At 39.7% G+C, this 25,159-nt stretch overlaps 1 protein-coding gene across 1 annotated transcript in view; it reads right to left on the bottom strand.

Moving 5' to 3' along the window:
- NEGR1 (neuronal growth regulator 1) overlaps window positions 1–25,159 on the bottom strand; it is a 1,072,626-nt gene that overhangs the window by 393,937 nt on the left and 653,530 nt on the right. The window lies entirely within an intron of this gene.

The following is a 25,159-nucleotide window of genomic DNA, read 5'->3' on the forward strand; positions in this document are numbered from 1 at the left end:
GTATGTATTTTCTTCCTCCAAGGAGCTTATTCTGAAAATGTTCCATAAGATACAGAGGAGAAATGTGGGCTAAGAGAGGGAACACAATATTCACCAGTGGAAAAAAGACTTTAGTGATAACCTTGTCTCCTTTTACGGAGGAGGGGCCTCAGTCCCTAAAGAGAATCATGCCCACAGTTATACAGCTAGGAACTACCTTGGAGCATCTGGGAGTGTCTCTAGCTCCAACTCCAATCCTCTTCTTGCAGTATTTTTTCTGAAGTCTCAGAATAAGAGAAATATGTGACAAGAAACCTGCTAGGTAGCAAGGAGGGGCTGCCAAGAATTTCTGTTCAGTGCTGTCCAAGAAGAAGGTAAAGATGGCCTGAGCTTCCTTCTCCTAATGGACTGTGGGGTGTAGGATGAGCCCTCCTTTGAGGGGAGGTGCTGGAGGTGACACAGAGCCCCAGGTACAGGCAGCAGGCCAGCAAGAAGACAGCATTACTGCCTACTGGCAGCATTGTGGTGACTGAGGGTACAGAGGTCTTAGCAAGGCAGCTCCATATGTGTTCCAGGCCAGCTGTTTCCAGCTCTGCTCTGCCACTCCCAGTAGTCATTTCTCAGATTTCAGAACCAGCTCTCCTGTGGCCTTACTGAAGATCCCCTTGCTGACTCTGACCTCTGCTAGCCCTATACCACCAGGATTGACATGTCACCTGTGGGAAGGAGGCAGATCCATCTGTGCTAAGAAAGCAGAGTTGGCCTGGATCTACATCAGCTCTGGCCTTGGCCCCAGGCTCACTTCCCATCACCCTGGATGGTATAGTACAACTAGCTCAGAAGAGAGACTAGGGAGAGATATATAGATCCAGGAATCATGGGCATAAAGAGGATCATTGAACCCATGGGAGCCATGAGATTATCAAGTGAGAAGGTGTAGTGAGAGGGCTGAGGACCCAGTCTTGACTTAAACTCAGTGTTAGTATACACAAGGTAGATGATCAATGAACAAAGGAGACAGAAATGGATAGGCGTGGACCCCTATTGGTGGAGGGAGATGTCATAGTAATAAGCCCATGAAACTTTGAAATGTTAGAGTCCTGAACCTGAAGATTGATATCTCTCTATTCATTTCAAAGCAAGCAACATTTATTTAGTCCCTAGTACACAGTGAGCACTGTGCTAGATGTTGAAAGCAAAGGACAATTATAAAGAAATCTCTGATCTCAATGAGCTCATATCCTAATGAGGGAGAAACATGAAAAATAGGTCCATAGAGGAACACAGAGTAGAAGGGAGGAAATCTGGAAGAGAAGCCATTAGCAGAGGGAGAAGAGGAACAAAGTCTTCCTGAAGAAGGTAAGTTTTGGGTGAAATCTTTAAGGAAGCAAGGATAATGAAGAGATGGAGGTAGGTCACACGGCATTCCAGGAGTGGGGGCAGCCAGTGCAAAGGTGCAGAGATGGGAATAATATGTTTGAGGAATTGTGAATTCCTTAAGGCAACTAAACTAGCTTATAGAGTGTAGAGATGAGAATAAAGAGTAAGAAGAGTGGGAAGATAGAAAGGTCTAGCCTGGGAAGTGTTTGAAGTGCCAAGCTACTGGACTATAAGCTGCTTGTAAACAGAGGTGATGTCTTGGGCAATCTTTCCATCTCCCTAGTACTTGGCACAATGTTCTGCTCATAGTAAATGCTTAAAGAAATGCTGACGGAATGTACTCTGGATGCTCTTTGTAAATGAGGTGATACATTTTTATTCTAGAAAGAAAGAAAAAAAAAGAAAGAAAGAAAGAAAGAAAGAAAGAAAGAAGAAAGAAAGAAAGAAAGAAAGAAAGAAAGAATCCCATATTTGACTGAAATACTTAAGTTCAGGTTTCCAAATGACATTGAAAAAGTTCCCAGCTGAGCTTTTCTTAGACCCAGACTGCAAGCCAGCCAATCAGCAGCAGAGCATGTGCAGACAGCGCCCAATGTCCAATCCCGGCTTGTGTGGTGTCCCTTTAAATAGATATGCCTTAATTATCTCTCAGTCACCCCTATTCGAGCTGCAATGTTGTACAAGGGATTCTTGGGTCAGGTCTTGGTGGGACTAGATCAACAAGTCAAGCAAAACTTTATTAAGGGTCTGTTATGTGTTAGGCACAGAGGTAAGCAATCCTTGCCCTCCACAGGTTTATGTTTTAATGAGGGACACATACATAATTATGTCCGTACGGGAACCCTTCTGGCACTAGTTGCCAAAACCTACTTGGGTCATGTCCTCAGAGGGAAAGTGACTATTTTTTTCCTGGGCTTCTGGGGGTGATCCTCAGGAAATAAGTGTCTGATACTGTTGCTCACATGCCCCCATTGATGTATTCCCCTTTGACAACCTTAGTCAATAGCCTCAATTGGTTTTTAACAAAGGTATTTACTTACATGATATAGTAAGATTAATCAATGTAAAAATACTCTGAAAAGCCTGATACATATTCTCTCCTAAATAAATTCAGGTCCATGGGAACAACAGGCTTAATGCCTATGATGTTAGTGAAGCACACCTAAAATACAGGAATGGCGACATATATATTTCATACAACTCATTCACAGCTGCTGGTGTTTCACAGCCTAGAAGTCCTTCCTTGAGCTCATAACTGACTTTCTTCTATTTGGAGGCAGAACAAAAAGATTTCTCCTGTAGGCTTGACTCCAATGTAACTCTCAAGTAAGAGTCCTCCACCATAAGACTGGCCTGTCACTTACCTGGCACATAACTGAACTGAAACCTATTTTTATACATAGGCCAAGAGGTAGTTCTAACTCTTTCAGGTAATCAAAAAATGTTATCTGTTTTTATCCAGGTTTCAAAGCCCTGTAACCTTTTTTTTAATATTATATCTAATTTTCAATTTTAATTGATTCATTTAAATAAGTTATCTGACCATCTTAGATTACATTAATTTTGGAGGGGCCAGAACTCCAGCTTTTATATATACACAAAATGTGTAAAAGGCATATTTGGCTGAGGTAGCTTGGTGGATTGGGAAAGGCGAAGGTAGCTCTTGAATGAAGTCTTCAAAGAAACTATATATTCAACAAAGTGATCATGATTATATATATATATATATATACATATATATATATATATATATATATATATATATATATGTGTGTGTGTGTGTGTGTGTGTGTGTGTGTGTGTGTGTGTGTATGTGTGTGTGTATATCTATATCTATATCTATCTATCTATCTATCTATCTATCTATCTATCTATCTATCTATATATGTATGTATGTATATGTATATTCTAGGTATGGGGACAGCCAGTGCAGAGGTCTGGAGATGCAGTGTTGTTCATATAGAACAGCATTTATGGCAGGATGGCTGGATCATATAATGCTTAGATGGACACAGGGTATAAGAAGACTGCATAAATAAGCTAGGCTTGGGAGGTTTACTGAATGCTGGCTTTCTATGTTTCCAAGGTTCCCTAGAATTGGGAAGGGGCTTAGACAGATATTGCTATGGGATTGGAGAGTGTGAGAAAACTCCATTGCCAGGTTATGGCCAAAGAAACCCTGGAGCGGTACGTGGAGACAGAGAATTTAGTCCTGCCCATGGAGACTCCTCAAAGCAGATGGGATCAGAGAGGGGAAGCACACTGTATGAGGAAGAGCAATGGAATGGGATTTAGAAAGACCTCCTTCATTTACCAGCCATGTGTCCCTGGTGACATCATTTAACCTTGGTTATCCTCAGAGTCCTGCTCTGTAAAACGGAAGTAATAACTTCTGCAGTCCCTGCCTCCCAGGGTTGTCATGAGGCTCCAATGGGCCAATGTATTTAAGGGACAGGGAAATTTCATTGGAATAGGACTTCCAGTGTGAGGAAACTACCTCCAATGATGCCAGTCCAGGTTTCCTTTGCAATTTATACTTTCAGAGAGTTGCTCTTGGGACTGAGCAGGCAAATCAATTAACCACGATGCTACAACCACATCGCATCAGAGGCAGGAGTGGAGCCAGTCAAGGACCAGTCGACAAGCATAGGTACAGTGTGGCACAAATCGTGCTTGGTGCTAATCGTGAACCATGGCCTTCCAGATTCCACAGCCAGTCCTCAATGACGTGACCTGGCCTCCCAACAATGACCAACATGCCTAACTTATGTCTGGCAGTGGTCATACGTGTCAAGAAGTGTCCAAGTAAACAGCCTGATCAAATATTTGGTGACATCCAAAAATGCTCAATTCTTTTGGAACTGTAGTTTCTTAAAATTTGATTAGCCCTTTAGAGTAGTTCAGTTACATATCAACAACCATTTATTAAGGCCTACTATATGCCAGGCAGAAAAGGCAAAATCGAAACTATTCCAGATCATAATTTCTGTCAGCATTGGCATATTTGGCACTAATAAACTTGTTGTCGTTTTCTAAATTACAAAGGATATCTTGTTGCAAGCATTTCAATGCTTAAAAAAGGGAACTACTTTTTGACATTAAAGATACTGTCAAATAAAGATTGTTTTCCACTGACCTTTACTAAAATCTTCCTTCAACGATTCATGACTGTTTGGAGGTGATTGTAGGTTCTTGAAGGTCAGGCCAGTGACTGCAAGGCTACTTGGTCCTGTGAGGCATATTTTTGGCAAGATGGTGTATTTTGGTCACCCCAAAAGTCAATGAGTTAGCTAGTTGGCTCATCACTCAAGGCTTTGTTAAGAAGTGATGAGTTTCTTCAAGGACAAGGACTCCTGGAAATCATTAAATGGGAAGCTAGTTACACAGAATATAGCAACCTGCATCATCAGCGGAGGGAATCCCTACCCTGGGAAGAGCTCAGGTATTTGAAGTAATGAAATATATTCACACAGGCTACTTCCCTTCCTTTGTATTTGATACCTCTAGGGTCATGAAAACAAAGGCAAGCACATTTGCTTTTAACTATGTAATTTATGGTTCAATACCAAGTCCCTAGGCACCTCATATTTTTTTCTACTCAGTTTGATCAGTGATACTACAGAGGAACATGATATTTTACCATAATGAGTCTGTATAGCCAGGGTTGTAACAGGCAAATAGCGCACGACAGAATTACAGCTCAGAACCACAAGGGCCCCAAGGCTATTACCTCGTCCATTGTGTGCTGAAACAGAGATCCTGCTCGATGCTATTGCCTACAAGTGGTCATTCACTTAGCACAGTGCCCGGTACACAGTCAGCACTTAATAAAGACTTTATTATCTAGCCAGTCTTTGAAGGCTTGTAGTGACTGTTATTGAGGCAGCTCATTCCACTTTGGACAACTCTAATTGTTGATTTTTTTTTTCTGACCTTAAAATTAAGTTGACTCTTTCCTTTATCTATTTAGCTTTCTAGGTATTCATTCTTTTATTTATCCATTTATCTATTCAGCCATTTTATTTGTTTGTTTGTTTGCTATTTTCATTGGCTACTTTTAGTTTGTTTTTCTCAACTAATTTAATTTAAATGCTTATTGGCATTAGCCAATAAGCATTGAAATCACAATGCTAAGCAACATAGATACAAAGCAGAAAGTGAAACAGCCCCACCCTCAGAGACTTCACCTGTCTGAAGGGGTCACAATAGGTAAACAATAGGTACATGCAATACATCCCAAATACCACATCTCAGAGAAGGAGGCCCCTAGTGTCTGCTCTGTCTGCTCTCCCAGGGAAGAACTCCTACAGAAGGTGGGCTTTGGAAGGAGTTTGAAGGAAACTAGGAATTCTTCAAGAAGTGCTGGTGAGGAGAGCAAGAATTCTAACCACAGAAGGGCAGAGACTATAAAGGCAAGAAGAAGAGATGGAGTGCTGTGTGTGAGGACTAGCTGGGTCACAGAAGGATACAGAGTCTAAGAATACTGGTTTCAGTCAGAATGAATGTTAGCCAGCCTGGAGAATCACTTCACCCCATGCAAAGTGATTGACAAGGCTCACATGAAAGGTGAGAACTCACATGACAATTGAACCAGTCAATAAAAGGGTGGATTATGTAGTAAGAGGCCTGCAGATCACCTAAAAGGCATTTTAGTTAGATAGAGCAGGTGTTCTGTTGAGATTGGCTGAAAGACCTGTTTACCCTGCTATTGGCTGACCAGCTTAAGAGACTGAAATGTCTAATGGTAAAGTGGGGAGAGAGCCATTCCAGATATAATTGGACTGGGATATAGTAGAACTCAATGGTGGAGTGGAAAATGATACTGGTTTTGATGAGGAACAAATCCTAATGTTAATGCACATTGAACTTGTAGTCCACAAAATTCCCAGATATCTTTCATAATTCTCAGTGTATTTATCTATCTTGTTCTGTAAAGTTTATTTTTGGAACTCATGTATGACTATATTAATCCATTTTTGAACTTTGTCTCATTAGAGTCATCCCAATAGTCTTTCTTTTCAGCACCTGTTTTTGGATCCATATAGCGTCACTGAATATTGTAGCTTTCCCTCCCAATTTTGCGTCATCTGCAAAACAGATAAGCCTATTAAGCTGTTCCTTCTTCTAAGATGGAAATAAGACAATAAATAACATAGGCCAAGCCCAGATCCCAGTTGTTCTTATACCACTAATGAGCCCTACACTAATGACTCAACCACTTCTAAACCAATCTAATTTTCTATCATTTAGCCCACGTTTATCAACCTCGAACACAAGAATAGCCCGAGAGACATGGTCGAGTACCTGGCTAAGGGGTTTCTCTGATCTACCAGTCTAATTATCTAGATGAAATGAATTTTTTTGTCAGTTTATTAGGATTTTCTAAGTAAAACAATGCTTGACACAGTGTCTTGCACAAAGTGGACACCATGCATTTGCTCGATTGCATCAAATCCATTGTGAGCAGGGGATACAGTTCCTTCTGGAATTCCAGTCTTTTCTCTAACACACCAAAGCACAAAAACCAACCACAAACCCAAAGTCCTTTTGTTGTCATCCATTTTCTTTGCCAGCTCCGGCTCACACTAAACTGGGGCGTCGTCGGCATGATTTTAGAACGGCATTGTGCCATGAGATCATTTCTCTAATGGGTAGAACTCCCATCTATATCAGGAAAAGTGATTGCCTTTCAGTCAAATCCTGGAGAGCATCTACCCACTCGCCTTTTTTCCATAGGATTTTAGAGATGGAAGATACCTGAATAGGCAATGTAGCTTAGTGGGTAGATCACTGACCTTGGAGTCAGGAAGACTCAGCTCCTCCCTCAAGTTACTTAAAATTTATCTATCTGTGGGTTTTTTTGTATTCATCACCCAAATAAAATATAAGCTCCTCATGGGCAGGGACAGAATTGTTTTAGTATCTGGACAATGAAAATGCCTATTTCAATAACTTTAATGTTAAATATCTAATCAATGTATATTTAATTGTACTGTGGTATTTTGTGTTGTGAATAGAATTGAATACATATCTACAGTGAAACCTTGTTATGGCATGGTGATGACCCAGAGTTCTGGGTTCTGGCATAACAAAAGCTAAAAACTTCCAGTGTGAATCCAGTGGTAGACACCACATCTCTCATAAGAGCACTGGTCTAGCTATGTTTAAAGAGTTTGATTTCAAGTTGGATATAGGGTGATGAATTTTGCAACACAGCAAGTTGTAAAGACCATTCACTAAGTAGGAGTTTCCAATCAGATTTGGTATAAGAAAGACCTACATGAATGAAATAATAGGTCTTTGTGATATTGAAGTATTCTAAGAGGATAATGTGACTCTTTAGACATGGCACAGGAGCAAAGGCTGACTTTCTTGATGGATAAGAAAAGGAGAAAAAAGTCATGTCCCAATACAAACCTCAAGCCGAGTACCCTTTATAAATATGAAGGCATTGTCTGCAGGAATGGATAAGTGAAGAAAGAAAAGTCCATGTGTGGATGTAAACCCATTGAGTTAGGCGTTTGCTAAAATGTTTTATATCATCTGGGTGAGAAGCAATCTGAAACTAATCACACAGACTTAATGTGATAAACCTTACCCATAAACTGGGTTTTCCAGCTACAATAAATTATCAGGAGCAAAAATAGAAATGTAACCAGAACACATCAAGTCTTTGATTTTTCAACCCAGGGCAGTACTTTCTTCTCAATAAAACCGCATTCCAAAATGCCAGTTAAATTTTGTCCTTCCACTCAACTGGTTATCGGATCGTTCAAGACTTATAAATTCTCATCTTGGTTGCTATTTAGTCTCACATTCAAACTCCTTTGGGCTTGAGACCAGGAAATCACCTTTCCTCTGGTGGTCGATTTCTAATATTGGCTGAATGCCTGGATATTGCTGCATCTGAGCCCTTAAAATAAGACTATTTAGGTGTATAAATTTGATAGTTACATAGATAAGTAAAGGACAAGAGAAAGTAATAGAATGCATTGGAAAGCCATATCAAAATGCAAGTCAGACATTTAGCTTTTCATGAGTTCAAAAATTCTTTGAGCATAAGAACCAAATACAATAATGGGAAGAGATAGACTTTTTCCCCCTGTAAGTCACTGCTGTTGACAAAAAGGACAGCATCTTCCTTGTCATTAGTGTTTTGTTGTGAGGATTCCATAGCACACTATCGCCTAATAGTGGGTTCTCCCTCTCCTTCCCATTCAGTCCTTTCTTTTGGCCCATGCTGGCAGCATGTATTAGTTTTACTTATTGCAGGTAACTGTGCCTGACCTTTAAAGTCTGGCATTCTTACTGTGCTACATCAGGCTGCCTTATCATCCTTTGAATAGATGCCCATGATGCCAGGGCCATGCTGGCACCTGCAGTGCATTATCATTCCCCCACTTTCTCTCTTCAAGGATAGCAATTATCATGTCTCTCCACAATACAAGGTATGCCTCAAATAAACCTGCTGACTCCTTGACTTTATTTTTCTCTTCTTTGAAGTTGATTACATTCACTTTAGTCTGTCCTAGTTTCTAATATCACGTAAGGTTGTATCTTATGAGGAACAGTGATTCTTTAATACATCTTTCTAGATCTATTGGGGGGTAGCTGTTTGGGGGGTAGCATGGCATATGGAGAGGAACCTTGTCTTGGCCATGATGATACTTGGGTTCAAATTCCCACCTCAAATACTTACAATCTGCATGACCTTGGCCAAGACATTTAACACATTTGGGTCTCAGTTTCCACAACTGTAACTAGAAGGGGTTGGGCCAGATGGCTTCCTATCCACCTTAGATCCAAGGATCATAGATTAGGTGCTACAAGGAGGACCAGAAGCTATCTAGTCCAATATTTTCATTTTACAGATATGGAAACTGAGGCTTAATAACTTTCAATGATGTCCCAGGTTGTGGAGGTAATTAGTTTCAGAGGCAGATTTGATCCTAAATCCTTTGCCTCTAGAGCCAGTGATCTTTCCAAGGTATCACTTCCATGATCCCATGACTTGTTTATTTATAATCGGGGACTAAATAGATCCCAATGTGATAACCCAGGAGAAGCCCAGAAGCTAGTAGAGAGTAATGAAAAGGCCTAAGATACAGGGTTGTTTTATTGTTTTATTGTTTGTTTGTTTGTATTTATTTATTCCATTACATCAATTTTCTATTCTAATCTCCCACATTTCTCCCTTTCTCTGGATACTTTCAGTTTGACAAATATCTCACCTTGAAGGTAAGTTCACTGAAGGCAGGAGTTGTTTTGCTTTTGTCTTTGTTATCTCTGAGGAACAAAGAGTTAAAATGAGAATCAGCCTGGGTTAATGGAGAGGTGTAGGATGGGTATGAACAGGGTTTAATACAGGACAAATAATAAACTACAAAGAGTGTTCTGTTTAGGAAGAAGGTGAGATTTGAGTTAAGAATGGGTGGGATTTCAACAGACAGATTGAATAGTGTGTAAAAAGATATTGTACCTAAGCACTGGCCAGGTTAACAAATAAAATAATATTTCTAAAATGCTCAGCACAGTACCTGGCACGCAGTAGATGCTCAGTAAATGCTTTTTTTTTTCTTTCCTTCTTTCTCTGTCATAGATAATGACATAGTTAGATGGATTTGGAACTGGCTAAAAGACTGGAATGACTAGAAAGATGAGTCATGAATGAGTTTGTCATTTTGGAGAAAGGTTTTCATAGAATTTCCAAAGTATCTGTTATTGTCCCACTTCTGCCTGCCATTTTTATCAGTGCCTCAGGTGAGGGAATCCATGGTATACTTATCAGACTTATGAATGACACAAAATGGGGAGATGTGGATGATGTTTATGATGATAGAAGGTTCCAAATGAACTCAAAAGGCCATAATGATAGATTAACAAGACATAAGATTACGAGGATAGATGAAAATTCCAAGCCTTAGTGACTAGATACCAACTATAAAATTGGAGGAAAAGCAAAAGAAGATGGGCAGACAAAGCCGATATGAAAAAAAGATTGAGGAGTTTTAGTAAAATGAAGTCCCAACATGAGTTCCTAGGATTTTGTGGGAACCCCAAAAGCTAACATATCATTAGACTACATTAATATGGGAACAGTGTCTGAGACTCAAGAGGGTACTACTCCACTGTATTCTGCCATAGGCAGGCCATATCTGCAACTCTATTTAATTGTAAGAGATATTTGATGGTGAGTCAGTCAATGATCACTGATTAAATGGTTATGACATGCCAGGCATAACACTAAGGACTAAGGAAACAAAGAAAGGGAAAAATATGGCCCCTGCCCTTAAGAAGCTTACAATCTAATGAAGGGAATGACATAAAGATATTAGTCATCCAGTGAACATCTGGATAGAGGACAACTAGGATGGTGAAAGGTCTTGAGGCAATCCCAAATTATCTCAAGAAATCAAGAATGTTTCACAGAGAGAAGGAAAAATCTATGGAAGATTTGAGAGCTTTCTTCAAGTACTTGAAAAATTATTATTTCCAAGTAGAATTATGTTTTTGTTTTTGTTTTTTCAAATTAAAAAGCAATCTGGATTTGAGTGGGTAGAAGTAGGAGCAATGGATGGAAATTACTGAGGGATACCTATTGACCATATATAGGAAAAATGTTCCTAATGATTTTAGCTATCTAAATGTGAAATGGATTTCCATGGAAGGTAGGGAATTTCCCTTCACTGAAGTTTTTCAATGGTAGGCTCAATGATCACTCATGGAGGATTTTGTAGAGGGTCTCAGAGTCAGATAATTTTATACTTGGAAGGGACCTCAGAGGGTATCTACTTTAACATACATAAAAAGAAGTCCTTCTCAAATTTAGCAACAGGTTCTTTTGTTTTTAAGACCCCCAAAGACAGAGAACTCATATTTTCTTCAGGCATCTCATTTCCCTTTTTGAATAACTCTACTTGCTAGATCAATTTTCCTTACATCAAATCTAAATTTGCCTTGAGATTAGTATTCAATTATAGATTGCACTACTTAATCTTAGAAGTCCTTCCTGATTTTCAGAATCTCTTATTCTGTGATTCATATTTTCTAGTAGCTTTAAATATATATTTGTTTATATGGTTAATTATTGATAGCTTATCGATGATATGAGGACCTCCATTGACTTTGGAAACCCCTGGATTCAGATTCTGGCTTCTGACAAATACTGTGTGTGTAATAGATGACTGAGTAAGTCGTGAAATCTTTCAGTGCCCCTGACTACTCTGAGTTCCAGAAAAAGTTCTGATTCTTTACTGGTGTACCTCCTTATACTGAGAAAATTACAGCAGGAGAGGAGAAAAGACAAAAGTTTGTATTGATGTATATGTGTACACATTACTTCCCTAGGAGAAATCAAACTCTGTGAAAGTTTACTTAAAAAAAATCACCTTACAGAAATTCTGAGATACACTAGATGCTGAATAAATGCTTATCACATAAATGAATATTGCTGGTAAGTGCATGACTGCAAAATAGATGGACAGCTCACTTAGCAAGGAAAAGACACAACTGAATATCAGTCAACAACATATGCTGCTGTAACCATCAAATGTCAGGACATCCAGAGAAATGGACCCAGCATGATGGGTGCTTTCCTTGGGTGGGATTTTGGAGAGGCTGTGTGCAAAGGTTAGACAAGATGAGAAGGTCTGAATGGATTGCAGTCATAGACCTATGGCAATTTTAAAGCGTGTGAGTCATATACCACCACCACCCATGTCCAACCCAAGCACAGTACTTTGCACAAAGCATTTTATGAAAATAATTCTTAAAATGCATTGAGTTTTGCCTTATGGTTCTGTATGGTTTTGTAAACCTAGGATTCTCTGAAAATAATGCTATGAACATTGGTGTATTGATTACATCTTTCTTTTGATTAGCATTATTTTTTTCTTCTCTTTAGTATACCTCTCCAAATTAAGACAGAATTAGAACCACAGCTTAACTATTGTCTATATCTGATGCACACACTGCTATGTATACACAATGAAGCTGCTCAGTACCTATGGCTTGCAAACTGAGTTGCTGAGACACCGCATGACATAGTGGAAACCATATTGGTCTTGATGATAAGTTCAGACCCTGGGCAAGTCACTCAGCTTAAATTCATTTTCGTAGAATATGATTTTCCTTCTCTATAAAATAGTGTGAATAGTATTTATTCTGTCCTCATCAGGGTGCACAAAATATACGACAGCTCTTTGAAAGCCTCAAAAGGACTTCTGCAAATGATTGTCATGACTAACTAGAATTAGTACAAATGTGAAGTTAATAATCCTCCCACATTGAGGTAGATTCCAACTATTCCTTGACCAAGATTCTACTTTTAAGTCCCAATGATCTTGGAAATATGGCCTATCAGTGCCAAAGAAGATTGGGCCTATGCTAAAACTTTTTATGAAGAAGATATGGGTGGTTTAGATGCCTCCAAACTAAATGTGAGTCGGCAGCCTGCTAAGGCAGCCACAAAAGCTGAGGTCGTTTTAGGATGCCCTAAAAGAAAGTCAGTGTCCAGAACAAGTGATCTAATATTTGCATTGTAATCTGTCCTTGTCAAACTACCTCTGCAATAGCAAGCTCAGTCCTAGGCACCACTTTCAGGGAAGGCATTGACAAGTTTGAGAGGATCCAGAGGAAGGCAACTCGGTTGACTAAGAGATGCAATTTTGTGAAATATATAATCATTGATTAAAGTCATTGAGAATGATTAACCCAAAGAAGAGAAGAATTGAGGAGGTTGAGACATGAGATCTGTCATCAAATCTTTGAAAAACTTGTGTTTGGAAGAGGGATTAGGTTTATTCTGTTCAGTTCCAGAAGGCAGAACCAAAAGCATTGGCTGGAAGCTGCAAAGAGTCAAACTGAGGCATCACAGTCATCACAGATAACATTGCTGTAATGCTTGCTATGTGCCAGATACTGTGCAAAACACTTTAGAAGTATTTCATTTGATCCTCACAACAAGTGCTAGAAGTGAGTGTTATTATTCTCCACATTGCCATTTGAGAAAACTGAGATAAACATAGGTTAAATGACTTGCCCAGGGTCACACAGCTAGTAAGTGCCTGAGACTGGATTTGAACTCAGGTCTTTTCTTTCTGACTCCTAGGTCTCGTGTTCATTCGATTGTGCCACTTGGCTGCTTCTAATAGTAGATAAACGTCCTAACTTTTGGAGCTGTCCAAAGGGGAATGGGCTCTCCTTGTCTGGAGACCACTTGTCAGGACCGTAGAGAGAAGATTCTTGTTTGTAGTGTGGGTTGGGCATCTCCAATGCTGACATTGTGTGGTGAATCCAATTTGAGTGGGTCAAGGTGTGGCTGGTGGGGCCCTTCTGACTTGAGAGGATTAAATTGGACAAAGCAAAGTCTGAGTAAATCTCATATATTCTTTAGCTTACAATATCTCGCTCTACCTAAAATCCACAAAATAACAAGGAATTCATGTTTTCAGGAAGGGAAGTAAGTGCCAATTAACTTTAACTGCTCATTATCTAGATCCCTTAAGTAAGTACCATTTTGGATAGGTGCCCCTCCTCCTTGCATTATTAAGCCTTCCTGGCATATACCTTCAAACATCACTGAGAAAGCCAATTTTCCTCAATTTATGTTCTCTTTTCTGCTGTTTCTGTCACAATACTCAACACAATGTCATCTTACCTGGAACTTTTTTTTTTCTTTTGTGGATTGCATATTAACATCTCTTCACAAACATTTCTGAATTGGCAGTGAACACTGCCCAAGTGAAACCTTGATTTTTTTTCCCTGGTGGTTCATCTCAGTTTGCTGTTGTGACAATCTCTACACTTTCTGCTTTCTTGCCAGTAGCCTCCAAGATGGTCATTTAAAATGCAGTATTAGTCATCTCAATTATGTAAAAATCTTATCTGATTCAAAGGGTCACTGGGGTTTCCATTCCTCTCCTGAACAGAAAGGAAGGAGAGAATGTAAATGATTCCATGGCAATATGGGCTTACAATCGACAATTAGAGTGCAGTGGAGGAGGCAGGCTGTCCTCCTCAAGATTGCTTCCTCTTTTGTGGGGAGTGAAATACGTCAGCTTTTTATCATATGAAGGAGCAATTGACTTAGTGACAAATATTCAGACCCTGACAAGAACTATTCTTTAGCCAGACATCTCAATCTTTTACTAAAAAAACAATGAACTATTTCTTCTGTGAGACGTTTGCCAGAGGGTAGGGTGATTTCATGGATATGGAGATCAGTCAATTGATTTCCTACTCTTCCCCTTCCAAAAAAATCCACCTCAGGATAGTATATGGAATTAATATTAAAGCATATTTTCCTAATTGTAGATTTCAGTTAGTTTTGGTTCTGGTTAAAAACATGAATCTAGAGAAAGCATTACTTATGTATTTGTATATTACTAGTCTTAAAGAGGCACAGTATATTGCTTTTCAAGTTTTTAATTATAGTATTAAAATTTTGCCATATTTTGGGTTGTAATTTTGAGTTTGCCAATGACCACAGTAAAAGGTGAGACAAGGGCATATGTATTCCTTAGAAGATGCAATTACGGAAATTGTTGATTTTTTTTTAAAGGAAGGGACCTCATAGGTCAACAAATCCAACTATATTCAAAAAGAAATTCCCAAGAGCAGGGGTGGGGAACCTGTGGCCTCTAGGCCACATATGTCCCTCTAGGTCCTCAAGTGTGGGCATTGGACTGAATCCAAACTTCACAGAGCAAATCCCCTTAATAAAAGGACTTGTTCTGTAAAACTTGGACTCAGTCAAAAGGTCTCACCCAAGGACCTAAAACCTCAAGGGCCAAGACAGTCTATCTGCCAGTTGGTGTAAATGAGCCTTTTTTGAAGGTCTCCAGTGAGGAAGAAGGTACCACTTCAGGAGAAAGCCTGCTCTACTTTTTTTTTTAATATAAATTTATTTATTTTTAGTTTTCAACATTTACTTACACAAGTTTTTGAGTTCCAAATTTTTGCCCCATCTCACCCTCCCCCACCCCAAGATGGCATGCATTCTGAATATCCCTTCCCCTAGTCTGTCTTCTTTTCTATCTCTCTCCCCTTCTCTTATCCCCTTCCCCTTCTATTTTCCTGTAGGGCAGGGCAGACTTCTGTACCCCATTTCCTGTATTTCTTATTTCCCAGTAGCACGTGAAAATATTTTTTTAAAAGTATGTTTTTAAAACTTTAGGTTTCAAATTTTCTCTCTTCCTCCCTCCCCACCCACCCTCATTTAAAAGGCAAGCAACTCAATATAGATTATACATGTGCAGTTATGCAAAACACTTCCATAGTAGACATGTTGTGAAAAACTAACTCTATTTCCCTTAATCTTATCCTGCCCTCCCATTTATTCTATTCTTTCTTTTGACCCTGTCCCTCCTCAGAAGTATTTACTTCTGATTACCCCCTTTCCCAATCTGCCCTCCTCTCTATCATCCCCCTGCTCTCTTGTCCCCTTCTCCCCGTATTTTCCTGTAGGGTAACACAGATTTTCATACCTGATTAAATGTGTATGTTATTCCCTCCTTTAGCCAAATCCTATGAGAATACGACTTACTGATTCCCTCTCACCTTCCCCCATTACCCCTCCACTGTAAGAGACTTTTCTGTTTTTTTTGTGAGATAATTTACCCCATTCTACCTCTCCCTTTCTTCTTCTCCAAGTATAATCCTCTCTCATCCCTTAATTTTATTCTCCAGACATGACCCCTTAATCTTCAACTCACCCTGTGCCACCTATCTATCTATCTATCTATCTATCTATCTATCTATCTATCTATACATATAATTTTTTTTCTCCAACTACCCTAATACTGACAAAGGTCTCATGAGTTATAAATATCATCTTTCCATGCAAGAATATAAACAGTTCAATCTTAATAAGTCTCTTATGATTTCTCTTTCCTATTTACCTTTTCATGTTCCACTTGAATCCTGTATTTGAAAGTCAAATTTTCTATTCAGCTCTGGTCTTTTCATCAAGAATGCTTGAAAGCCCTCTATTTCACTGAATTACCATTTTTCCTCCTGAATGATTATACTCAGTTTTGCTGGGTAGGTGATTCTTGGTTGTAATCCTATGTCCTATGCCCTCTGGAATATTATATTCCATGCCCTGTGGTCCTTTAATGTAGAAGCTGCTAAATCTTGTGTTATCCTCATTGTGTTTCCACAGTACTTGAATTGTTTACTTCTGGCAGCTTGTAATATTTTCTCCTTGACCTAGGAACTCAGGAATTTGGCTATAATATTCCTAGGAGTTTTCCTTTGGGGATCTCTTTAAGGAGGAGATCTGTGGATTCTTTCAATTTTTATTTTGCCCTCTGGTTCTAATATATCAGGGCAGTTTTCCTTGATAATTTCTTGAAAGATGATGTCTAGGCTCTTTGTTTGTTTGTTTGTTTGCTTGTTTTTTGTTTTTGCTAGGCAATGGGGTTAAGTGACTTGACCAGGGTCACACAGCTAGTAAGTGTTATGCGTCTGAGGCCAGATTTGAACTCAGGACTGGTGCTCTATCCATTGTGCCACCTAGCTGCCCCCAGGCTCTTTTTTTTTGATCATGGCTTCCAGATAGTCCAATAATTTTTAAATTCTCTCCCCTGGATCTATTTTCCAGGTCAGTTGTTTTTCCAATGAGATATTTCACATTGTTTTCTAATTTTTCATTCTTTTGGATTTGTTTTACAATGTCTGATTTCTTGTAAAGTCACTAGCTTCCAATTGCTCTATTCTAATTTTTAAGGAAGTATTTTCTTTAGTAATCTTTTCGACTTCCTTTTCCATTTGGCCAATTTTTCTTTTTAGGGCATTCATCTGCTCATTGGCTTTTTGGACCTCTTTTTGCCATTTGGGTTAGGCTATTTTTTAAGGTGTTATTTTTTCAGTATTTTTTGGGGTCTCCTTTAGCAAGCTGCTGACTTGTTTTTCGTGATTTTCTTGCATCACTCTCAGTTTTTCCTCTGCTTCTCTTACTTGCTTCTCAAAATCCCTTTTGATCTCCTCCGAGACCTGGGACTGATTCATATTTTTCTTGGAGGCTTTGGATGTAGGAGCTTTGACTTTGTTGTCTTCCTCTTGTTGTATATTTTGGTCTTCTTTTTCACCAAAGTAAGATAATATAGTCTGACTCTTTTTGCACTGCTTGTTCATGATCCTGGCCAACTACTTGATTTTCAAACTCTTTGTTAAGGTATGAATCTGCTTCCAATGTGGAGAATGTACTGTCCCAAGCTTCAGGGATTTGTACAGCTGTTTTCAGAGATACTTGTAGGGACCTGTAAATTTTCCATTCTTGCAAGGTGGTATGATAAGGGGCGAGGTGTTTACTCCTTTCCTGGCCTGTGAGCACAAGTATTCCTTTCTGTCCTATAATTGTGAGGAGGGGTTCCTCTCCACAGCCACTACAAGCTCCAAAACGTCTGCATTCCTCCTCACCGCAGCACCGCCACCCAGAACGGTGACCCAGATCTACACACAGGCAAAGCAAGAGATTCCTGCCTCAGCACTAGCAAAGAGATCCCTGCAATCCCTCTCTGATCAGCCACTGGATTCCCCCTCAGTCTGTGGGCCGGAAGCTCAGGAAGCAGCTCCCCCCCCCCACCCAGGGCCACACTCTTGGGGAATGGAGCTGAGACCCTGCCTTCCTGTCTCAGCACCACAGAAACAGACTTTTCCCACTGACCTTGCAAGTTGTCTTTGGCATTGGTGGATTGAGGAGTCTGGAAATCTCCACAGCTGCCTGTGATTCAGTCCTCTGGGGCCTGCTCCAGGTTTGCTGTGGCCTGCACGCCCACACCATGCTTAGCTCCCAGCCCGGCGCGATACACCTTTCTGATTAATCATCCAGGTTGTCTTGGGCTAGAAATTTGTTTCACTCTGTCTTTCTGTGGGTTCTTCTGCTTCAGAATTTGTTTAGAGCCATTTTTTATGAGTATTTGGAGGGGTTTGGAGGAGAGCTCAAGCAAGTCACTGCTTTCACTCCGCCATCTTGGCTCCACCCCTGTCAAGCCTGCTCTACTTTTGAAAAGCTCCAATCATTAAGAAATTCTTTGATGAAACCCTGGTTCAGTTAGGCTTCAGGCTTTGCAACACACCTACTGCTCCTGATGCTACCCTTTGGGACCAAACAGAGCAACTGTCCTCTTTTTTTTTTTTCCATTTGACAGCCTTTTAAATATGTGGAAAAAGACATGAGGTGTCCTCGAGTCTCTTCTCCCCCAGGCTAAACATTCCAAGTTTCTCAAATGGCATATAATCAGGGCCCAAACACATGATGTTAGGAAAGAAAATTTGATCAAGAGAATGCAATTCCATGCTGCCCCAAACTGAATGATTAGTGATCAGAGGAAAAGAAAAGATGCTTTTGGTTACTTTAGGATGTCAGTAACCAGAGAAAGAGTCCATGATTCTTTCTTCAAAATACTGGTAATATAATAGATTATTGGTGAAGAGAATTCAGAGAGGATGATGTTCTATGATACAGGAAATGAACATGGGCTCTTCAGACAGAGAATATAGGTTCAAATCTCACTTTTAATACAGCATTAAATGAAAAGGAAAGACTTGGAGGGGAGACATTAAATATCTTAAAGTATTTGCAGAAGTAGTCTTCTTGGCCCCAGTAGAAAGAACAAAGTACAAAATGTGAAAAGGACAAAAAAATGAAACTATCAGAGTTGTACAAAGTAGGATGAGATGTCTCTGGTGCTGATCATTTCTGCCTCAATGAGGGTTAGAGAGGTGCATTTGATAAAACATTGGGGCTCTATTAGATTGAGTATTGGATTTGAAGTCAAAAAGACTCAGGTCCAAATCTTGACCCAGATACTCACTTACCAGCTGTGTGCCTCAGGGGTAGTCTGATACCCATTCTGTTCTTCAAATTCCTCATCTGTTAAATGAGGGGGTTGGATTTGGCTATGGCTAACATCCCTTCCAGCTTAAATACATGATACTATAAGGTCTTTGAACCATGCCTGGATGAGTGATTTATGTCTTATAGAAGTGATTCTTACTCAGGTAACCATTGGAGTAATTCACCTGTGAGCTGACTTCAAATACTAAGATGCTATAATTCTGGATTCCATCATGATGGATTAGGCTGAATGAATAGATTGAGTTCCTGTGTTTTGATAAAGAGGGGGTATTTAATCAATGTGTTATCTGTCTGTGGAGCAGGTAACAGCACAATGCCTAGGGTATGTAGCACTGGGCCCAGAGTCAGAAAGACCTGAGCTCAAATCTGGCCTCAGACACTTACTAGCTGTGTGACCCTGGACAAGTCATTTAGCTTGGTTGCCTCAGTTTTCTTATCTGTAAAATGGGATAGCATTTAATTCAAAGGGGGCTTGTGAGGATCCATGAGATATCTGTGAAGTGCTTAGCATAGTGCCTGGCACACAGTAGGTAGCAAATAGATACTTATTCCCTGTCTATGCATGCATACATATATGTATGTATGTATGTGTATATGTATATATATATATATATGTGTGTGTGTGTGTGTGTATGCATGTATGTACATATCTATTGATCTAGCTTGGTAACTAGCTAAGCACATGCCACAAAGGATAAAGAGCATTTTCCTGATTCTAAAAGTTGTGAGGAACAAATTATCAAAGGGAAAAAGAAGTGTATCCTCCCTGACCCTTTTTTCTTTGTTTTTGAGAAAAGGGTAGCTAAATTATCTTTCTGGGTTGGTTAGAGCAAAACCAAGGGCTAAGGACAAAATTCAGCAGTGTTTCCTGACCCCATAATGTCCTTTTACATTGACATCTGACAAAAAAAAAAAGCCATGGGGGTCTGGATGCTTGGGCTCCCTGGATTTGCTAGCACATGTACAAGAGTGTTTTCATTAGTTTTCACTTTGTTAATCCCAAGGACAATGCATTTCCAGTCTTCTTTATTATTATCCCCAGAAAGGACGCCTTGGGACTACTTGGTTCTCACGTGATGTTATGATTTAAAAGCTAAATCAAACAAATAGAATTTTCCTTTGGCATGAAAAATGGACAATGACTCTGAAGCTCTAATACATGGAGGAATTGCATTCCAGGAAAGATGGGAATACGCTTCTTATGATTCACACAAGAGGAGCAGAGGAAAATCCATTTAGAGGCTGATCAAAGAGAATTATCTGAAGAATGAGGAATCAAAAGATCACAGAAGTAGAAAGAAGACAAACTATGAAAAATCATCTTCATCAATACGGTGACAAGAGTCGAGGAGTTCACTAACAGCTTTACTTTTTATATAAAATAAGAGATGAGCCTGATCTATTCTATGAAAAGACTTCAGGTGAATCACAATCTAATGGAAAAGTTAGATTTCAGATAATAACATCCTACATAAAACATCCCTAAAGTTGTAAGTGATGCTTAATTAGCAGTAGGCATTGCACTTTTTCTTTTTATTATACTTATTATGTATAATGTATATGTACGAATGTATACATGCCCATGTCTACATGCATGTATGGCATATATTGCATATGTATGTATGTGTACACAACATAATGATGTATATATGTGCCTTGAATGTGCATGAATATATTGCACAAACACACACTACCGTGTGTATGTGAGAGTGTGAATGTGTGTGTCCGTGTTGTTTGCGGGTGTGTGTGTGTATGGTTGTGTATATATAAAGGAAGTTTCTTTGAGGTTTTTTGTTTGTTTTGTTTTATATTACTTTATTTTTTAATGAATGCAGTTCAGCAATGGTACTGCAATGTATGGTCTGAGAAAGTTGCCTATGACACTATGAGATTAAGTGACTTGTCCATAGTCATACACTCAGGGGATGAGGGGCAGGGGATGAGGACCTAGATCTGGGTCATTCTGAGTTCTCGGCCAGTTCTCTGTCTATTCCTCTAGGCTGTGTCTCCCATTATAATATATATACAAATATACTAGTTTAAAATTTTAATATAATAAAATTTAAAAATAACAGCTGACATATTTCTCTCATTTTGCCACCATCTAAGCATTTAGGTTACTCTCTCTCTCTCTCAGTCTCTCTCCTATATATCATCTAGACACCCCCATCATCTATCAATCATATAACTCTACCCTGCTTGCTCATTTCTGTGGATTGCATCAGTCTGTTTAGTATTAGGCAACAGCATGGTATTATGTGGATTGCAGGTAACATACAATTCAGAGACCTCACTCAGTTCTATCCTGGTTCCACTCTCTATTTCTTGAAGACTTTAGTACTTGAAAAAGCCCACCAGCTCATATGCATTCTTCTCCCGTTCAGCAATGGAGCTCACAATCTCTTTCTTTCTCATTAGGTGTTTTTAGGCATTTTCATGAGTTGCTTCTGCCAAAAGATCATGACTAAGATAACAACAGTTTCTGCAAACATAGCTTTGGACAAATGTCTCCACTGGGCCAATGCTCTTCACCTTGCCAGCTTTTCGGGCACAATGTTCTTATGACATTTTTCTTTTCTTTTCTTTTCTTTTCTTTCTTTTTTTTTTTTTGGCTAGGCGATGGGGTTAAGTGACTTGCTCAGGGTCACACAGCTAGTAAGTGTTAAGTGTCTGAGGCTGGATTTGAACTCATGTCCTCCCGACTTCAAGGCCCGGTGCTCTATCTGCTGCACCACCTAGCTGCCCCCTTGTGACATCATTTTGGAGAACCCTCAATGACCTCCACATTCCATTGAGGCATTGGTTAAGACTTGAAAGGAAGAATGGGAAGTGTTCTTTGGCAGGACAATAGTTCAGGAGAAACACTATTTTTACTGGATTGTTGTTTGCATATAATACTCTGATGAACATATGTGAATGTTAGTGTGGGTTATTGGATGCTGGGATGGCCACATAGGCAGAAAGAATATTTCAGTCCTGCCACTGACATTAATTGTGACTCATGGGGTGTCATGTCATTTCCCAGCACCCACAGGTCCTCTCCTAACATTGGAAGTTACAGAAAAACTGCTAGTCCATCTTGGTGGAAACAGAGAGTTTCCGCCACAGAAGTTGCCTGCACAGATATACAGATGGCCATAGGGAACCTCGGACAGTACCTATGATTTTGTTGGTATGAGGAACTTATGAATGGGGAGACTCCTTTTACCAATTTAGGTGAGAACCTTCTCTGCCAGGTAAAGTTTTAGTGGCACAATTATCCTAAGACTCCTAGAGGTTCAGTGATTTGCTGAGGGTGACAAAGCCAGGAGGGATTGGAGGCGGATTAGGGAAATCAAGGTAGATATATAGGCATAGACATAGAAATCAAGGCAAAATAGACAAAGAAAGGCACAGACATTGACATGTATGTACATGGGGATGATTCAGTTTTGTTCTAAGTTAAAAATCCATATGTTATCATACAATATCCAACCGATGTTTTGACCTAGAATCCAACCTTTAGTTTGGAGGATACCACCAGCCCCCGATTCTCCCAGGCTCACAATACAGGCGTTATCCTAGAGGCGTCACTAATGCTCACCCCACCATATCCAGTGTGTTACCCAGTCTTGTCCATTCAAACTTCACAACATCTCTCCAGTCTACTCCCTTCTCTTTTTGGATGTGGCTGTCCCTTTGCAGCAGGCCCTCAACATGTCATACTTGGACTGTTGCAATGGCTGGCTCCGGGGTGGGGGTGGGGGTAAGGAGGTCTGCCTGCCTCAGGCCTTTCGCCATTCACTCCCTCCTCAGTTCAGCCTCCAAAGTGATTTCCCTAAAGCACCATTGACCATGTCAGTATCATTCAGTAAACTCCAAGACTCCCTAGCAGTCCCAGGATTAAAAACAAAATCCTGTTCAGTATTCAGATCCTTTCAGCGGGAACCCGGGGAAGCGAGGTGAATTCATAGTGATGGACCTTGAATGGGAAAGATTCACCTTCCTGAGTTCCAATCTAGCCTTATACATTAGCTGTGTGACCCTAGGCAAGTCACTTAACCCTGTTGACTCAGTTTCCTCATCTTTAAAAGGAGCCAGAACAGGAAATGGCAAGCCACTCTAGTATCTTTGCCAAGAAAACCCAAACGGAATCACAAAGAGTCAGACTGACTGAAATGACTGAACGACAAAAGTCAGAACCCTTTACAACCTCTGCCTCTCTGATCTTCTGAGTCTTCTGACACCTTGGATTCCACCTCCCCTGCCAGAGACTCTCCAATCCGATGACACCAGCCTCTTTTGCAGTCTCCCAGACAAGATGCTCTGTCTCTTGGCTCTGGGAGTTTTCGATGGCTGTCATCCATGTTGGGAATGCTCTCCCTCTTCCTCTCTGCCTCCTGGCTTTCCTGACTTCCTTCAGATCCAGTAAAAAAACTCTACCTTCTACATGAAGCCTTTCCCAACCCCTCTTAATTCTAGTTCCTTCCCTTTATCAATTATTTCCCATTTATCTGCATAGAACTTGCTTGTATATATTGTTTTACTTTTCTCTCCCCAATAAAGAGTCAGCTGCTTGAGGGCAAACACTGGATTTTGCCTTTCTTTGTATCCACAGAGCCTGATTGACAGACTTTCTTCAACTACAAAATAGGGATGACATGATCTAATTCATAAAATTATTAGGAGGATTAAACTAAGCCACTATAATGCAATAAGCAGTCTTAGTCCCAGAAAAAAGAAGAGAGACAACCCTTCTTCCTTTTAATAGAAGAGTGGTAAACTAAAAGTACTGAGTAGTGTCGCCAGGCTGAGATAAAATAGTGTCATTGGCTAAATCATAGATCACAGCATCAGAGTTTGGAAGCTAGAAGAGAACCTGAATCCAACTACTTGATTTTACAGATGAGGAAACTGAGTCAGAGAGATGTTAAATGACATGCCCCAGATCACATTGCTAACTAATGTGTCTGAGAAAGGATTTGAATTTAGGTCTTCTTCACTTTAAGTCCAGTGATTAGAGTGCAGCCTTACTCCCCTGGGGCTTTGCTTAAATTGGTTTTATTTATTCATTTTGTTATGAGGAGAATTTTGCGGGTTGCTATATTGAAAATTGTTTCTGATATACAAAAGTAGACAGAAGTTATTAATTGGAAAAAAGCGATAACATACACAAAAACTTTCTTAATGTGATTTATTATACACTGTATTGACTATCATAGTGAAAGTTTCTTGTGGGCCAGTATTACTTCTTTATTTTTTTCTTCCTATCCCCAGGGCCTAACATGGTTCCTGGCACATAGCAGGGGATTCGTTATGGTTTGGTCGATTGTCTTGAAGTGTTGTTATCATTATCCCTATTTTTCAGATCATGAGACTGGAGTATACAAGTTCATAGTCACTACAATTCACCCACAATGGTGGAGGACAGAATGCAATTTTCTTTCTCTTCTTCTGGAGCCTGGCCCAAACTTGTTCCATTTCTCAAATGAGACTGTAATAGCATAATATTTGGCGCAAATTGGCATTCTTGGCTGGGTTTTTGATGCTGGCTTTTCTCATGACCTGCATGCCCAAACAATTATGAATATCAGTGGGCTAAAGGAATCCTACGGTCTCATCTCAAATTTTTTCTTTCCTTCAATACCCACTGAACTCCTTTCAGAAGGTTAGCCACAGGCATTTCAGAATTTGTTATTTTAATTGGCAATTTCAAGTATATTTATGAAGTTCTTCACTCTCACCTTAAAAGAACAAGAAAATTATTTCTTATATTTTGCTTCTTGGTATCATTTGATTGCATCTAGAAATGTGTTTGATTTGGGAGATAGTTCGTACTTAATTTAATATATCCCTGGTAAGGTTGTGATGTGTTATTCTAAGATAATCTACTGTGATCAATACTACCAAATGACAGATTTTCCCTTGTTTAACTTCCCAAATCCCAGATAGAAACCT

Source organism: Phascolarctos cinereus, unplaced genomic scaffold, assembly GCF_003287225.1.
Source record: "Phascolarctos cinereus isolate Bilbo 61053 unplaced genomic scaffold, phaCin_HiC Scaffold_5;HRSCAF=322, whole genome shotgun sequence".
In the NCBI taxonomy this organism is placed as follows: Eukaryota; Metazoa; Chordata; class Mammalia; order Diprotodontia; family Phascolarctidae; genus Phascolarctos; species Phascolarctos cinereus.